Below are 18,275 nucleotides of genomic sequence, written 5' to 3'. Positions count from 1 at the left end.
ACGTTCAGTAAAAGCACGTGAAACAGTGCAGGCCGTAGCTTTACGCAATGGGTTAAAAGTGACGAATTTAGAAGTTAATTCAATACAGACAAAAACATAGGCGTAACCTCTATTTGTAGTAGGAATCGGGCCAAATAAATTAACGGCCGCCAGCTGACGAAGACGTAAAGGTATGATGGGGAATGTCTGAGCAGCAAAGGATACTGTAGGTGGTTTAGCTTTTTGACAAAGTCTGCACTTTGCAAGGACTTGGCGAACACGTTTTTTCATATTGGAAAAGTAAGATGTTTGGTTAAGCAGCTGATAACATTTGCGTGGTCCATAATGCGCATAGCTAAGGTGAACATACCAAATCAGTTTTTTAATTAAGTCTTCAGGGATACAAACTAGCCACGTTGTCGTATCTTGTTTGATACGGCGGAACAGAATATTGTTGTGTATAAAGTAATACTGTCGTAGAGAGGTATTATTAACATCGCGCCATTATTGTTTCACGAGTTTCCAGATGGAATCTTTATCGTGTTCTGACGCAATATTGTGTAGGGCATCGGAAACAAATTTCTCAAATGCGACCTGGCGCATCTACATTAAACAAATTGTTATGGCAGAAGGTCTGTATATACAGTAGTGTGTCTACCGAAAAGACAAGGTCTGAACTTGGAACATGCCCATACAACAGCCAAAGCTTCTAATTCTGTGATGGAATAGTTTCTTTCGGAAGAAGTTAATACTCGACTAGCAAAGGTGATGTTTCTTTGTACTTTAGTTTCACCTTCCATAAACTCTTGGAAGAGATGAACTCCAAGGGCTGTGTTTGAAGAATCTGTTGAAATGTAACAGTCAGTCGTAAGATCAGGGTGAGGTAACTGGGGTTCATTTATAAGCCACTGTTTTAATGCCTCAAATTCCTTCTGAGCAGAATTATCCCAAAGCCATATAGAATTTTTTTCCAGTTAATTTGCACAAGGTAGCCGTATCTAACGCTTTGCTGTTAATGAACCTGCCAAAAGGTTTATCATTCTAAGAAAGCTGCGAAGTTGTTTCTTCGTACAGGGAACCTGTATGTCATGAATTGCTTTCAGCTTATCATGGTATAGTTGAATTCCGGATGATGAAATGAGATGGCCTAAAAAGTTCATTTGAGCTTGTCCAAAGTGACATCTTTCCTAATTTACTGTAACACCAAAGCTAGAGAACGAGTGAAGAAGTTGGGATAATATTTCATTATGCTCTTGCCAGGAAGAAACGGCAATAAGAATATCATTCACGTAGGTGGTAATCCTGTCTTTCAAAGGAGCTGGCAACACAGTATTTAATCCACGGATAAAGGCTGCAGATGAGATTGTTAACCTGAAGTGCAGTTTGCGAAATTGGTAGCATGTACAGAAGCGAAGAACAGCTGTGTATTTACGACAACTTGGGTGTAGTTCGATTTGCCAAAAACTATTTCCGAGGTCTAGCGAGGAAAAAATAGATACACCATGAAACTGTTGTAACACTTCATCCAATGTTAACGGCCTATCCGTTTCTGGTATGATGATCGTATTGATTTGCCTTGTGCCCTTTAGGCACAACATGTATTGGAGAATTGTACGGACTGGTAGCAGGTTCAATAATATTGTGAGCTAACAGATTGGATTTTGCTGTTTGACTTTGTCACGGTGAACTAACGGTATCGGATAAGGTGGAACAGCAAAAGGGGTGTGGTGTTTTAACTCTAAATTCATATAGAAAATCTTTGATTGTGCCTGAAACTGTGGCGAAAACATGGGAAAATTCAGTTAAGATGGCATGTAAACCTTCCTTTTCCTGAACTGAGGCTGAATTGACGATCTTGATTTTATCCTCAATAGTGACGCTAATATCTGGAGTCCTATAATTGTCCATATGTGGCTAAGGGACAAAGAATGACGTCAGTGTTAAGACCGACAGGAGCTGAGACTGAATGAATTCGATTTTGTTAATATCATTTTCTGCTTTCGACAACTGCTTGTGAAAGTCCATAAAGAAGCAAAGTCCATTATCACAGAGACAAATGAAATTATCTTCAAAATATAAAATGGCTTTATATTTGTTCAAAAAATCGATCCCCAAAATGGCATCTGTAGTGAGGAGCGGAAGTATTAAAAATGTTACATAAACAAAGTGTGGGTCAATTTGAAATTCCACATAACATGGTTGTCTGATATCTATACTCCTGCCGGGAACAGTACCACTGATCTTGGTATGCGTAAGCGGTAGTGTTGAAATGGTAGAAATAGCAGCGCATTTTTGAAAGGCGGCTTCACTGATAACAAACGGGGAAAACCGAATCAAGTACAGCAGAGAATGTGTGTGTGCCAATCGAAATATGAATGACCGGATGATGAACAATAGGTCGCAATTCGTTTTTTCCAGCAGAAGATCCGCTCGTATATCATAACGGATAACGTGTGACGTTAAATTTGCTGAAGAATCATGGCACCGCTCTGCGGAGAGCATTCAGTAGGCGGAGCATTTAATTGCTATTGTTGGTATTCTGTCTCACACTGCGTATCTGCATTACTACGTGGGTTTGGTGGACGATCCTCTACTAACTGTACTGTTCGACCCGATGAATTGTTGATATCTGGTCTGGGGTTGAACCGGGAATTTGGTTGATGAAATGGTACACGTCCGTCATTGCCATAATTCTGTCGGCTGTCACTGGTTTGTCTCCGGTCCTGATTTGCATAATTATAATTACGATTACGGAAATTCTGTTGACCGTGGTGATGAGTGGGTGGATGGTTAAGGGTTTGTCATCGTTGGTAGTCATTGTTTCCGTACGGCTGGAGGCGGTTCTGGTGCCACATTTGGTTTCTTTGTACGAAAGCAGAGTTGTAATTATTCCGCTGATTATCCCAGGCTCCCTTACTATTACAGTACAGCCAATTATCTTGTGGGGTATCATTGCGGAATGACATTGAGGGAGAGGTGTGATAATTGATTCCATCATGAATAGGCATTCACATCATTCTGCTGATACTGGGGTTGTGGAAGAAACTGTCTTGTATTTCCATATTGGGGTCTGTTATTCGGAAACAGACTGCCGCTATTACGGAAACGATTGTCTCTATTCTGTTATGTTGTGTTTCCGCGAAAGTGTGTTGACTAGATCGTGCATTATGAGTTTAGTCTAGTTCAAGAAGCTGTAAGACGTCACGGAAAGTGTTCAAGTTTTCCGTGCGACTCCCTATCAGCAACGGAACTTGCAATGATCTTGGTAATTTGGAGACACAGAGTTGAATAAGACCAGACGGACTGTAAGATGTTGGTTTTGTTGGATCATGTCACCAAAATATTGCGTCAAGGTACGGAATTGTGGGTTATGGAAAGAAGGCAAATTTAACAACTGATCTTTTACAGCACGCTGTGAAGTGGGATTCCAGTAATCGTTCAAAATTTGTTGGTGGAATGACTGGAAAGACAAGCATTGTCGTGCAACGTGTCGCATTCTCGTTCCAGATTCACCCTCCAAGAAACTACAAACAAGTTCTAACTGTTGTGCGACTAGCCAATTCGGAGGAAACGCAAAAGTAAATTGCTAAATCCTATCAAGCGGATGTAAATCGTTCGTGTTATTCCTGAACGTTTAGAATTTCGTAATTGAAAGGAAGTATTTATAATCAACATTGTCCTGGCGGGGAAAGAAAGAAAGAAACATCATGGGGTAGAGAAAGACTGCCTGGAAAAGTACTATCTTGTTGAGAGTAATCCTGTGAAAATGGAAGATACGAAGGGGGGCTGTTGCAGATAAGCGCCATTATTTCCCCTGGTGTTCTGGGGCAAAATTACGAGGCACACTGTCGTTCTGCAATTGTTGCTGCATATCAGAAAGTGTATTCCGAACTGAGTTGAGTTCTCTTTTTTGCTGTTCTTTAACAGTGACTTGTTTGCTCTTAAATTTGGCCAGGGCTAGGTATTCAGTTGTTTCTGAAAAATGAACTGTGGTTGTATGGTCTGATTCATTGTCTGCGTGCGTTTTCGAAGCAGCTATTCTTTCGGTTATGTTTTGTAACTATGATTGGAATTGTTCACCCTGTTCACAGACCTCAGTTGAGTGACGTCAGATGTCAGGGATTCTGTAGATGATTGTAAGACCTCTATTTGCTCTGAATGAGTAGCAGAAGTTTTTTGCTACTTGTCAATAACCTCTGGTGGAAGAACTGCTTTGATTTGTTCGTATGGTCGGTAATGTCACTGCTATGTGTTTCAATGATATCCTGTAATTTTTTGTCATTTGATTCCTTCTATTTTTCCAATAGTGTGCGTCAATCCCTGAGCACGCTTAGCATTGTCAGCACGCAAGGTGTCTAATCGTTCCGTTAATGTTTTGTTATGTTCCGCAATATCTGCATGGAATTGCGCAAATTGTCACGCTTGGCGTTCTGTTCTTCACTCTTAGCGTCACGTTCCTGTAGTAGTCAGAAATTACGGTCAAATTTATCTTCATTTGTTACTGGGGGCGTCACCTAAGGATCTGAGCGTGGCAACCGATATTGCTGTCTAGGGTTACTGAGGACTGTTTGGAAACTCTCAGATGAAACAATTTCTCAATGTGTAGAAGGATTTTCCAAGAGAAATTTATTGTCGGAGCCAACTACATTGCTTTGTGCAGGTTGATTAAGCAAAAACAAATCATGGGAAACTGTTTCTACATGGCTTACTGTGTTCTGAGAATCCAAACGCAGAAGAGGAACCGATTCGGAAATTTGTGATTCTGATGCATCATTACTAGCTGCAGTTTTATTCGCAACTTCATGATCAGTTTGTGACGTGAAGATCAAGGGGCCAAACTGAGTCATTCTCTTGTTGCTTATACGATTTTGAGGAACTGCGTGGTTTTACTTGATGACCCTGTCAATTTGTTTCAGACATCTTGAAAGAGAGAATATGGCTAACAATTTTAAAATGGAAGTAAGTCACAAGGCGGTATTTTACGGACAAAAAGAAAAATTATTTAGGATGGTCACATAAGTCTGTAAAAATGCAGAAGGCTAGCTGAAGTGAATGTTCACAAGCGTAGCAGCAAACAATATTACGCAACTAGGAATTGTAGTACACAAGCATAGCCACCAAAGCAGTATTAGGCAACTAACAAGGCATCGCATATCTGAAGCAATGGTGGCAAAAAAGAATGCTCGAAAACAAAAGACCACAGTTACGGAAAAAATATGTGCAGGAACGTCACCACAAAGGATGTCGCCAAGTGAAAGTGTTGTTAATAAAACTCCTCTATTTAAACTCGACTGAACTGCATGTGGCTGCTTTAGTCTTTATTAAAACTTGTATTTGACTGCGTATTTAACTGAACTTTATCTAACTGCATGAAAATATTGTTGGAAACTTAATACTCAAAATACATATCTGACTGCAGGAAAGTTTAGTGGTAAATATAAATGGAAGTCACCAACCTTCATCAGATTGCGTCTGTGGACTTAGCTCGTGCACTACTTTCCGTTTAGCCGATAATAAAACATATTCAACTCAGCCGTAGTGCAATGGTATAAAATTGTCAATCTAGATAACCTTACTCATTTTGGCCCTGTTACTTAATAAAAATTCTCTCCTGATGTGAATAATGTACCAACTGTGCAAATGGTATATGATTATTTTACTCTGATGAATGAAATTATTAGCTGTGCTCGTGGAAACTTTAATGTACCTTTTGGTTTAATGCAAGAACAGGATGCGGAGTACGAGTTAAGGTGTGAGAAGAAACTAATATTACCTAAAAAATATATATTGTTCAAACTTTTAAGGCACATGTGAAAAATTAAAAAAGAATTCTGTAGCATCGATTTACGAGAAAGTTTCACAAAACGCTTATTGCATCAACAATGGGATTTCTATCTAGCTTTTAGACATTTAACCAAAGAAAACCTATTATATTAGTTACTCTTTCTAGTTTCCCCAGGTATGTGCTGAGTTTTGCTCAATATATAGCTTATGTGCGTAGCGCCAATTCTTACTTTGATGCTGTCACGACCCAGCTGCCTCCTACAGGCATCCAGCTCCGACTCGAAACACGTCTGCTGTCTCTGCGCATCTCCTCACTGTTATAACCAGGAATAGCACAAAAACCTCTTCAGTCTGGTTTATTAAATCACAAATCACTTTTTAACAATTATGTTAGCTAAGCGTCTACCCAGGTTCACACTCAGAAGTAAAGCATAAAGTTAGGTTATACCAATGTCCAAATGTGCACGGTGTGGTGCACGTCCCGTAATTATTCCCAAGTCCAGTGAAGTTTAGTCTCTCCAAGGACAGTCGCAAGATTTCCGCCGAGCAGCCATGTAACCTCTAGAGGTGCGGCGAGTCATCCCCAAGCAGCTGGAACACGCCGTAGTGCACTTCCCGATCAGAACTGTCGTTTGCGGCGGCGGCCGGGTTTATATAAGGCTTGCTAGTTAATGGAGCCGTCAGCTGGGGTCGCTGTTTTCCAGGGAAAACTAATCGCAATGTTTCCTGGCTTAGCCAATTGCTGTGTGCTGGCAAACGCGAGCGCGTGAAGGCGGCCAGCGATGGTAGCCGCGAGCCGCCCGGAGAAGTGCGGCCAGCGATATACACTCCTGGAAATGGAAAAAAGAACACATTGACACCCGTGTGTCAGACAAACCATACTTGCTCCGGACACTGCGAGAGGGCTGTACAAGCAATGATCACACGCACGGCACAGCGGACACACCAGGAACCGCGGTGTTGGCCGTCGAATGGCGCTAGCTGCGCAGCATTTGTGCACCGCCGCCGTCAGTGTCAGCCAGTTTGCCGTGGCATACGGAGCTCCATCGCAGTCTTTAACACTGGTAGCATGCCGCGACAGCGTGGACGTGAACCGTATGTGCAGTTGACGGACTTTGAGCGAGGGCATATAGTGGGCATGCAGGAGGCCGGGTGGACGTACCGTCGAATTGCTCAACACGTGGGGCGTGAGGTCTCCACAGTACATCGATGTTGTCGCCAGTGGTCGGCGGAAGGTGCACGTGCCCGTCGATCTGGGACCGGACCGCAGCGACGCACGGATACACGCCAAGACCGTAGGATCCTACGCAGTGCCGTAGGGGACCGCACCGCCACTTCCCAGAAAATTAGGAACACTGTTGCTCCTGGGGTATCGGCGAGGACCATTCGCAACCGTCTCCATGAAGCTGGGCTACGGTCCCGCACACCGTTAGGCCGTCTTCCGCTCACGCCCCAAAATCGTGCAGCCCGCCTCCAGTGGTGTCGCGACAGGCGTGAATGGAGGGACAAATGGAGACGTGTCGTATGCGTGTTTGGCGCCGTGAAGGTGAGCGCCACAATCAGGACTGCATAATACCGAGGCACACAGGGCCAACACCCGGCATCATGGTGTGGGGAGCGATCTCCTACACTGACCGTACATCTCTGATGATCGTCGAGGGACACTGAATAGTGCACGGTACATCCAAACCGTCATCGAACCCATCGTTCTACCATTCCTAGACCGGCAAGGGAACTTGCTGTTCCAACAGGACAATGCACGTCCGCATGTATCCCTTGCCACCCAGCGTGCTCTAGAAGGTGTAAGTCAACTACCCTGGCCAGCTAGATCTCCGGATCTGTCCCCCATTGAGCATGTTTGGGACTGGATGAAGCGTCGTCTCACGCGGTCTGCACGTCCAGCACGAACGCTGGTCCAACTGAGGCGCCAGGTGGAAATGGCATGGCAAGCCGTTCCACAGGACTACATCCAGCATCTCTACGATCGTCTCCATGGGAGAATAGCAGCCTGCATTGCTGCGAAAGGTGGATATACACTGTACTAGTGGCGACATTATGCATGCTCTGTTGCCTGTGTCTATGTGCCTGTGGTTCTGTCAGTGTGATCATGTGATGTATCTGACCCTAGGAATGTGTCAATAAAGTTTCCCCTTCCTGGGACAATGAATTCACGGTGTTCTTATTTCAATTTCCGGGAGTGTATTTCCCGGCCACGTAAGGGAGCGTGCGTGTGAGGACGGCCAGCGATGGAAGGAGCAGGTTGCCCACAGAAGTGCGGCCAGCGATGTATTTGGCGGCCGCGTACTGGAGCGAGTTGTTCGGTGTTTGTTAGAAGTGGTGTATACCACACTCACCACTACTCAAACTTTTACCGCGTGCACCTAGCTCTGTTAGCTGTCAAAGATCTTACTACTCGAAGCCGTACTACTCATCCAACCTTGCGGTTGGGAACTATCGACATTTTTCACTGGCTCTATACTGATCGAATCCCAGCACATACCTTTCATCTACACCAGAATTTCTCGACATCTCACAACTGACCATCTCAGTTTTTATCACGATGAGGGTAATTTTCGTCTGATGAGAGCGTATCTACATTCCTGGCCATTTCAGGTGACTAGCTCTCACAGTGTGACATCATTAGCCAGCCGCTGTGGCCGAGCTCTTCTAGGCGCTTCAGTGCGGAACCGCGAGCCTGATACGGTCGCAGATTCGAATCCTGCCCCGGGCATGGATGTGTGTGATGTCTTTAGGTTAGGTTTCTTTAAGTGGTTCTAAGTCTAGGTGACTGCTGACCTCAGATATTAAGTCCCATAGTGCTTAGAGCCATTTGAACCATTTTGACATCGTTAACTAAAGTATGCTAGACGAGCAAAAAAATATCATTGGGAAACTGTATCATAACAACCGTCTTTGAGAGTACACAGAACATTAAATCCAGATGCAGCGCTTGGAGTTCAGTAGCACCTGTGCGTCTGTGACGTCACTCCCTGTCAAGGTGTTGCCGCGTTGACACGCTGTAGTGCCATCCATTGGCCGTTCGATGCACTACTGCAGGGATCTCCTTATTGTTGTCAGCTTTCTGTAGCCAAGCCGTCGAAACTGTATACTACCCTTACCACGGAAGCTACGCCACGAACTGAATACGATGGGGCTCTATACGAACCAGAGACAGGACTATAGGGGATAGGTGATACTACAGTACGCTTACACAATGTTTCAGCTGTATCGTGGCGACGAACCCTGGTGAATACGTTCATCGCATCATGGTGACGTTAGTGTGAATTTTTTATATGATATTCGTAGGAAGATTATTATTGTAACTAATAAGTTCATATCTCAATCGGTTTTTAAGTAAGAATTATTATCAATGACTTAGTTTCTCGGCACTAACTGTCAATGTAGAGAGCTAGTTTCGAATACAACATCCTCGTCACTCATGTTAGACAATTCGGCGAACAATGAAATGAAGACGGTACTTTATCTAATATTCGTAAGTCATACTGGCCTCTTTCTTGCAGTTTCAATTACTCATACAATTTCTAATTTCTGTCATTTCTACTCACAGGCGCCAGATTGTAACCTCTCCGGTTTTCTCTCTCATCAATCAGCGCGTGACCAGCGCCATCTTCCAACTAGGCCGCTGGCATCCCTCTGCCAGGGTGTTGACACCTGCTTGCCATGCTCTGATCACATGTGCTTCATTCCAGAGTTCTCCGTAGCAGAATATGCAGTCATCGCGTGATAGTCTTGACGACTACAATTTCCCTCAACGCTCATTTTTTACAGTACCTTTGTAACCAAGTAATTATCCTGCTCTCGAAGCTTAAGCACGATACAAATAAAATATTAACTATTCGCTGTAATAGAACGAACGTCCATCTTCGGCGGAACTCGAGAGAGTTGCGCCCTTCGAGGATTGATTTCCGCAATCGTCGAAGCGATAGGCTTAGCAGCAGCAGCAGCAGCAGCAGCAGCAGCAGCAGTTCCAGTAGCGGTTCCCGTCGCAGTTCCAGCGGTTCCAGCAGTTTCAGCAGTTCCAACAGTTCCGGCAGCGCAGGCACCAGTGTCAGCAGCAGCAGCAGCAGCCGCCGCCCCCGCAGCGCGACTCCTGTCGCCGGTGCAGCCCTTCCTGCTCGGCGTTCTCGTCGCCGGCTGCCGCAGTCTGCCCCGTTCGTCGTCATCGCCGCCGCCTCCGCCAGCCCGCCGCCGAGCCCGTCCTCCTCCGCCGCCGCAGCAGCAGGGCGGGGCCCCGCACCCCGCTCCCCGCCGTCGCAGCAGCAGCCGCCGCCGCCGTCTTCGCCTTCCTGGACTTGTGCAGTGTAGTGTAGTGTTCGTCTTCATCTTCGTCTTCGTTGTCTGTCATCCTTAGTGTTTCTTTTTCCCTCATCCCGTTCAGTTGTTTCATTTCACCATGACCACCCCTACCACCACCGCCACTATCACAGCCATAACTTACACCTCCCCCTCAGCAGCTGCCACCACCATTACTTGGTGTGCTCAAACACCCCCCGCCCCCTACATCCCACCCCTCCACACCCTTCCCTCCCCAGCTCCCTTTGTCGCTCCTTCTCCCCCAGCCACCTCACCTGACCCCTTCCCTCCACTCCCCCACGCCACTTCATCCGCTCATGCAGCCCCCGCCAGGGTTGTGGCTCAGAGAGCCACCACCCGTGCCGCACCTTCACCAGCACCAGCACCGGCACCGGCACCAGCACCTGCGCCCGCACCTGCATCATCTGCAGCACCGGCCCCAGCACCACTGCCGGGACCTGCCTCCTCCCACCATCTCCCGGTTGCTCCTGTACCCCGCCCCTCTTCCCATCCTGTAAAACGTCCAAGTGGCACCCCTGCCTACTCGACTCCCAAGAAATCACAGCCCCTTCCCCCTCCTCCTTCCAGAGATGCCATGGATGTCTCCCCGCCCGCCCCTTCTACCGCTTCCTCTACCACCCCCTCCTACAGATACCTCCTTTCCCATCCAGACCCCTCTCTCCTGGAGGCCCGCAACCTCACCTTGCTCCTCCGCCAACACTTTCCTGGCGCCCCTATCTCCCTTCTCACCCCCCCTAGGGACTCCGTCCTTATCGCCTCCTCTAGCCCCACCCTCCACACCGACATCCTATCCCGCATCCCCATTACCCGCTTCGGCCCCCAATGCCTCTCTCACCCCTGCTCCTTCCCCTTCCTCCTCCCGTCAACCCCAACCCCCGCGTCGCCCGCCAACCCTCACCGCCGTGATCACTCGGCTTAGTCCGACGATCACGGAGGAGGAGGTGTTGGCAGAGCTTAAGGCGCATCCCTACCTCGATGTTCGTGCCGTTCGCCGGATCCACAACCCTGCCGGCCCCACCCGCCTTATGCGGTTTTTTTCTGAGCATGCTCCTTCGATCGACCTTCTCCTTAAGGAGGGTGCCCTCCTCTTCAACCGCCGCTACAAGGTCGACCCTTCCCGCTCCCCTCCCCAGTCCATCCGATGCCAGAGGTGCCTGCGCTATAATGCACACCCGACATCTGAGTGCCGCGAGGCCCCTGTCTGCCAGCACTGCAAGCAAGCTCACTTCCTCCGGCAGTGCCCCAACCTTCAGTCCCCTCCATCCTGCAACACCTGTAACCTCCCTCACCCCACATACTCCCAGAAATGCAAGGCTCGACCAGCCCCTTCCACTCCTGAACTCACCGTCCCTGTCCGCCCTCTGGATGACCCTACCCCCCCTGGTAACTCCCTTCGTCCCCCCCCACTGCCGAGGACATCATCCGCTTTGTCACCATTGTCCTCCAAAACGTCCATCCTTTTCAGCGCCCCCACACCCTCCAGCAGATATCCCTCGCCGCACGCTCCGTGTTCCATCTCAATACCTATGCCACCTACTCCCATAACCAGGCCCACTTCACCTTCTCTCGTCTTGACACCCTCGTCTAAATTCCCATCATGGCGCGACAGCACCGTATCTTGTTCAATAACATCCGCTCCCTTCCTGTCAACAAGAACCTCCTTCTGCATACACTCACGACCCACCGCGTGGATGCCTTCCTCCTGAACGAAACCTTTCTCCAGCCCCACATCACCGTCCACACCTCCCCCTACCTCCTTCATCGCTCCGACAATCCCCTCCCAATTGCGCGTGGTGGAGTCGCCATTGGCCACCACCGCCAGATCCCTGTTCGGCTCCAACCCCTCCTTCCTGACCCCACAGAACATCTGATCCTCAGCCTCTTCTTCCCCGGCCTCACCATTACCTGTGCCACCATTTATGTCCGCTCCACTGCCCCTATTCCTTTGACTTCCTTTCCCACATCGACCGTACCTTCTCCTCCTACGTGATTGCTGCCGACCTTAACATCCATAGTCGCTCCGCTGCCCAGCTACAGCGGTGGCATCGGTTCCTCGCCACCCTCCAAGGAGATGTCCTTCCTCTTCCCCAACACACCCGCCCTGAATCCAATACCACTCCCGATGTTGTCCTGGCCTCCCCCAACCTCCTTGGCCGCATAGCGGTGGACGTCCTTGATCCTATTGGCAGTGACCATCTCCCTGTCCTCCTTACCATATCTGACGGTCGTCGCCCCCGTCCCGACCCTCGCCTTGACCCACCCTCCAGGTGTGTCCATGATTACTCCCGTGCCGACTGGAGTGCCTACCGGGATACCTTTACTGCCCGAGTCGATAGCCACCCCCTCACCTACCACCAACCTGATGACATCACCCATGCCCCGTCCTTTCTCCAGCAGACCTTGTCTGAGGCCGTGGAGGCCCACATCCCTACCATCGCTATCCACCCGCACCGTCCCACTTTACCCCCACAGGCCGTTCTCCTCCTTCGAGAATCCCGTCGTCTTTACCGTGCCTTCCTTCACACGCGTCACCGGGACACACTACGACACCACCGGCAACTCCAGAGACACATCCGGAACTTGCTCGCGGCTAAGAAACGTCGGGACTGGCGACACACATGCACCCGTCTTAATGCTACCCTACCTCTTAACTTGTCCAAGTACTGGTCTGCCTTACCAGATCTAACCCCCCCCCCCTTACTATCCTCTCCTCCATAATGACCATCCCTTTCCTGACAACCTTAGTAAGGCCAACCATTTTGCCTCCTACCTCACGGATATCTTTACCATCCCTGACGATCCCCAGTTCGATTATTCCCTCTTCCCCGATGTCCGCGATCGAACTGACACCTCTGTCCCTCCACTCGCTCCTGGCTTCCAATACTTGGACAACATTACACACACCGAACTCAATACCCCTATCTTTACTCAAGACATCCTAGCTATACTCCGCACCAAACACAACACTGCTCCTGGTCACGACCGTGTTACTTACCATCATCTCCGTGAAGCTCCCGCCTCCTTCCTCTCCACCCTGGCCAGACTGTACAATGTGGTCTTGTCCACCGGCTTCTACCCCGACCTGTGGAAAACCTCCCGGATCCTGATGTTCCTCAAACCTGATAAACCACCTTCCGCTGTCTCCTCCTACCGTCCTATAAGCCTTACCTCGGTCTTCAGCAAGGTCCTGGATTCCATTCTTACCCGCCGCATCCACCAGCACCTCCACCAGCACCGCTTCCTTCCCTCCACCCAATGTGGCTTTCGGCCATCCTTCTCTGCCGATGACCTCCTTCACCTCACTCACCTCCTCTCAGAACAACTCAACTCCCGTCGCTCTGCCATCTTCCTCTCCCTCGACCTTGAACGAGCATATGACCGTGTATGGCATTCTGGTCTCCTCTTCAATCTCCAAACCTTTGCCCTTCCCATCAACTACGTCCGTCTGGTCGCCTCCTTCATTTCCCACCGTCCTTCCTATGTCTCCATCCACAACACGGATTCCTACACCTTCTACCCCTCCGCCGGTGTGCCCCAAGGCTCCGTCCTTTCCCCTCTTCTTTACCTTCCTTATACGGCGGACATGCCTCCGCCTGCACCCCCCCTACACCTTCTCCAGTACGCCGATGACACCGCCTTCCTTGCCCTCGCCCCCACCCTGCAACGCTCCCAGCACCTTCTCCAATACCATCTTGACCGGTTCACCTCTTGGTGTAACCAGTGGTTGCTCAAGGTCAATCCTTCCAATACCCAGGCAATCATCGTAGGCAAAACCACCCCTTCCTTCCGTCTCCTTGATTTCTATCTTACCATTTATGGCCGTCCTATTAACCTCACCCCCACCCTCAAGCACCTTGGCGTCACCCTTGATCGTCGCCTCTCCTGGACCCATCATCTCCGGACAATCCAAGCCAAGGCACGCTCCCGACTCCGCCTCCTCAAGCTCCTATCTGGCCGCACATGGGGTCTGGACCCATCCACCGTCCTCCACACCTATAAATCCCTCATCCGTCCTATCCTTTGTTATGCCCATCCCGCCTGGATCTTCGCCCCTCCTACCTTTTACCAATCCCTTCAAATCCTTGAACGCAATGCACTCCGCCTCGCCTATCGCATCCGCCTCCCTTCCCCCACGCGGATCCTCTGACCTCATCCCCTTCCCACACCTCCTCCTTTTCCTCGAACGGATACGGATCCTCTACACCTCCCGCAAGCTTGATCCTCCCCACCCGCTTGTCTCTCCCATCCTCTCCCACCCCAACCCGCTGCCGCGCCTGTACTCCTGTATCCCACCTGCTCTCCATCTTCACACTCTCCACACCCTCTCCCAAGGTGGCTTCCGCCAACTCCCCCTCCCGGATGATGCCCTCCTCCACTCCATCTACCCCTCCTACCAACTTTGAGCCTTGCCTTCCCTCTCCTCACCTTATCCTGTGGGCACCCTCTCTCCCTTCTCTCCCTCCCTCCTTCCCTCCCCTCCCCCTCTCCCGGGGCTTCCACACACCACCCCTCCCTCTCCCATCCTCTCCGCATTGGCATCAACCCCTCCCCCATTCCCTCCTACCCTCGCCCCTTCCCTCTGGCAGGTCCCCGGCCTTACTCGTGTGCCCAGTGCATCACCAACCGCCGGAGATTGTCGCCGCAGTGCTTATGTGTTTTGTCGTCCTGTTAGTGCATCCGTGTCTCTTGTTCCGTGCTCCATCGTTCATGTGTGCTACTTTGTATCTCTCCGTTATGTGCTGTGTGAATCACTTTTAACTTGACTGCTCCACAGTGAACGGCTTCTGTTATTTTACTCTGTTTGTCTACTGTTTTTTAACCTCCATGTCTCTTTGTATCTCTTCCTGCTTGTACTATGTTCATGTCTGTGGCCGAAGAGCGGCTTAGTTACGCCGCTGCTAGCCTACCTATGTATAAGTATAAAATAACAATAAAGAAAAAAAAATAGAACGAATTCGTAGGAGCATATTCCTAAGTTCTCCCATTCGTGCACAGAAAGCTGGACGCCATATAGTGTGACGTCAGCGCGATCACAGCGCCAAGACACACGGGGAGCGTCCTAACCACAGGCACTGCAACCCAAAGGAGAGAAGATGGGCGACCGCTGTTAACTGGAGCAGCATATCGGCGCACCTGGCAGGGCGGAAAGAACTTCAAACAGTGGGCGCAGTTGTAACCACATACAATAGAACAACAAGGCTCGCAGTATCACACTCTACAATGTTGCGGCGAATGTATAGAGGTGACCTCTATGCCCGACGACCAGTACGTCGTGTTTCGTTGATACCCGCACATCAGCGACACCATTTCCGATGGTTCCAAGACCATAAAGAGTGGACCATTGAGGAACGGTGTCACGCGCTGCCCTCGAATGAGAGAACATTCTGTCTGGGTAGTGATTGTGGGTGCATTCTCATATTGCGAAAAGTGGGGACACGTACTACATCCAGAAACACTGCTGAACATGTTCGTTTTGGTACAGTCGTGTGATGGGAGCAGGTATAATGTTGCATGGACGTACCGACCTCCGAACCTATTAACGCGGTACACTCACCGCACAACGATACTGTGACACCGTTCATCTTGCAAATTTGCGTCTTTTCAAGGGTTAATTCGACAGTGACGTCATTTTTTCTGGATGACAATGCGTAAGTGCACAGAACAGCGCTTGTGCTGGATATTCGCATCTGCAGGATATTTAGCGATTGGACTGGTCCGCCCATTCTGCAGACTTAGATCCTATCGAGCACATGTGGGATGCGCTAGGAAGACATATTGCAGGGCGTTCACATGCACTGTAGACCATCCAGCAGCTGCAACCATTCTGGCGGCTGTATGAAACGTACTACCACAACTCCGTACCAAGCTCGTGGCCAGTATGGGAGCATTAGGCATGACATAATTTGGTGCCTGTGGTGATCTCACTCCCTGTTAAGAACCACGTCCGGCCTTTTGTAATGTCCAGGGAACTATGATGAACCGCGGTGATTTTAGAGTAATTACTGCCTTTGAATAAGCATGTCATTTCTGTTTGTCTCGTAACGTATTTCTTTGTTACCCTCTGTACTACTCTCCAGCAGACCTTTCTATGTTTGTTCGAAGTTTCATCGCGGTAAGGTAGTTGGCGGTGATACACCAAGCGAAATTTAAGTGTTGTACACCAGTATAAATCAAAAGGCAATGAGTGTAGGGCAAATTCTTATACAAATTATACACAAAGGTCATGAAAGAAGAACCAGAATTTTTGTAAAAATCTCTTACAAAAACTGAATAAAACATTTATTTCTTTTTCAACGTAATGACTATGAAGTTCCACAGATTTATGCCAGGACTGAAGAAGCTTGTCAGTTCCACGTGCAAAGAATTTTTGAGGAATTCCTGATAAGCGAATCTTGAGCCACCAAAAATGTCTTCCAGTGTATTAAAAATGTGATATTATGAAGGTGCCAGAGTCAGAGAATATGAAGGATGGCGCAAGCAGGCGAACTTCGGGTCTCCGGGTACACATCCTTTATTTGATTTTTTATGATAAATGTTTTGGAAGCCACCTACCACACACTTTCTTGAACATCAATATATCATGAACAATATGGTGGATTGATCAGAGACTAAAGTTCATCATTTCTGCAATATAACTCACAGTAATACAACTGTTTTCCCATATCAACTCATCAGCTCTGGCGATATTGTTCTCCATGGCTTCACAGAGAGAGCGTCCTTGATGTGGAGAATGTTCATAACTTGTTATACCCCATTTGGGCTTATCTGCCAACTCATACACTTGTGTTCGACTCAAACAGCTTTCATCATACTGCATTGCCATTCGACGGTTAATTTCGATTGATTTCAGTCTTTCAGCTAACAAAAATCTAACGACACTCCGCTCCTCAAAACGAGTGTGAATTCCTGAAGGACCAAACTGCTCAGGTCATCGGTCCCTAGACTTACACATTACTTGAACTAACTCATGTTAAGAACAACAAACATACCCGTGCCAGAGGGGGGACTCGTATCTCCGGCGGAAGGGGCCGCGCAATCCGGGACATGTCGTCTCTAACCCCGCGGCCACTCTGCAACTCCGCTCCTCCATATTGGTGCGAACCTAAAGAGGGCTGCCAACTATTCTCACTCATTTCTAGTATTCCGCTATCGAGGCCGGCTTGCCAACCCCATCTGATAATACATGTGCGGCACCGCTAAAATATAACAAATCAGCACAAACTTTGTCAAAGTTGTGTGTTTACGATACAACTTTTCTGGTTATTATCGAACAGACGTTGTATTGAAAGTTAATGACGTGTGTGGTGTCATCCAGAGATCGTAGTGCCACACCAAGTCAGCAACACCAATTGAGACCACAGGCGTTAGCGAGGCCACACTGCAGTCCGCAGCGAAATATGAGTGGTGCTCCTGAAGACGAAACGTCGGCTCTCATAATACCACCGTTCTCGTACTGGAGCTCATTACAGAACTGAGCACGGGAGTGCTATGCCAAGTTCGAGCTACAGCAGTCAGCATCATAATGTAGGACACTGACAGTTAAAGTTTTAGATGGACATATACTGTCGTAAATGTCAAACATTGTACTGCACGAGAATAGTTCGTTTATTAGCGTATCAAGTGATGATTTAATAGTCCGTGTCAGTTATAAAATGACATGTAATCCTGTAGCAAAGAACTGTGTAAAAGTTAAATAAATCTTTCATTCATTTATGTAATAACGTGAACTAAAACTCCTTGTATTCCAGTTTGATGAGCCTTCTCTCACAGAAATCAAGGAATCCAATGTTATGGCTTGAAGAAAATAGTTTCGTCAGGATACAAAAGTATGTGTGTGTTGATAAAAAGTGTAATGCCACTTCCTCAGACGAGAAATAAAAATGAAAAAGTAGCTCCCAATACCCCAAAGATTTCCCACAAGTCCCAAATTCCCAGAAAAGTGAATAAGCGAACAAAGTTCCATTTATCACTATTATTAGAACAACAACAAGTAATTAAATTAGGAATCTAAGACTTGACAATTTAGCAGTCTACGAGAGAAAGACTAAATAGATTAAATTTCACTAAAATTAAAATCAAAATCATAATAAATCGCAAAATTAGCATAAATTAACGTTCGCAAAGTAGAACCAACGATCCCAAAGGATACTCCGTGTGAGTACTCTTTGGGATTCGTG

This window comes from Schistocerca gregaria, chromosome 8, assembly GCF_023897955.1.
Source record: "Schistocerca gregaria isolate iqSchGreg1 chromosome 8, iqSchGreg1.2, whole genome shotgun sequence".
Classification (NCBI taxonomy): domain Eukaryota; kingdom Metazoa; phylum Arthropoda; class Insecta; order Orthoptera; family Acrididae; genus Schistocerca; species Schistocerca gregaria.
The sequence above is the reverse complement of the archived record's forward strand: the minus strand, read 5'-3'. Positions refer to the sequence as shown.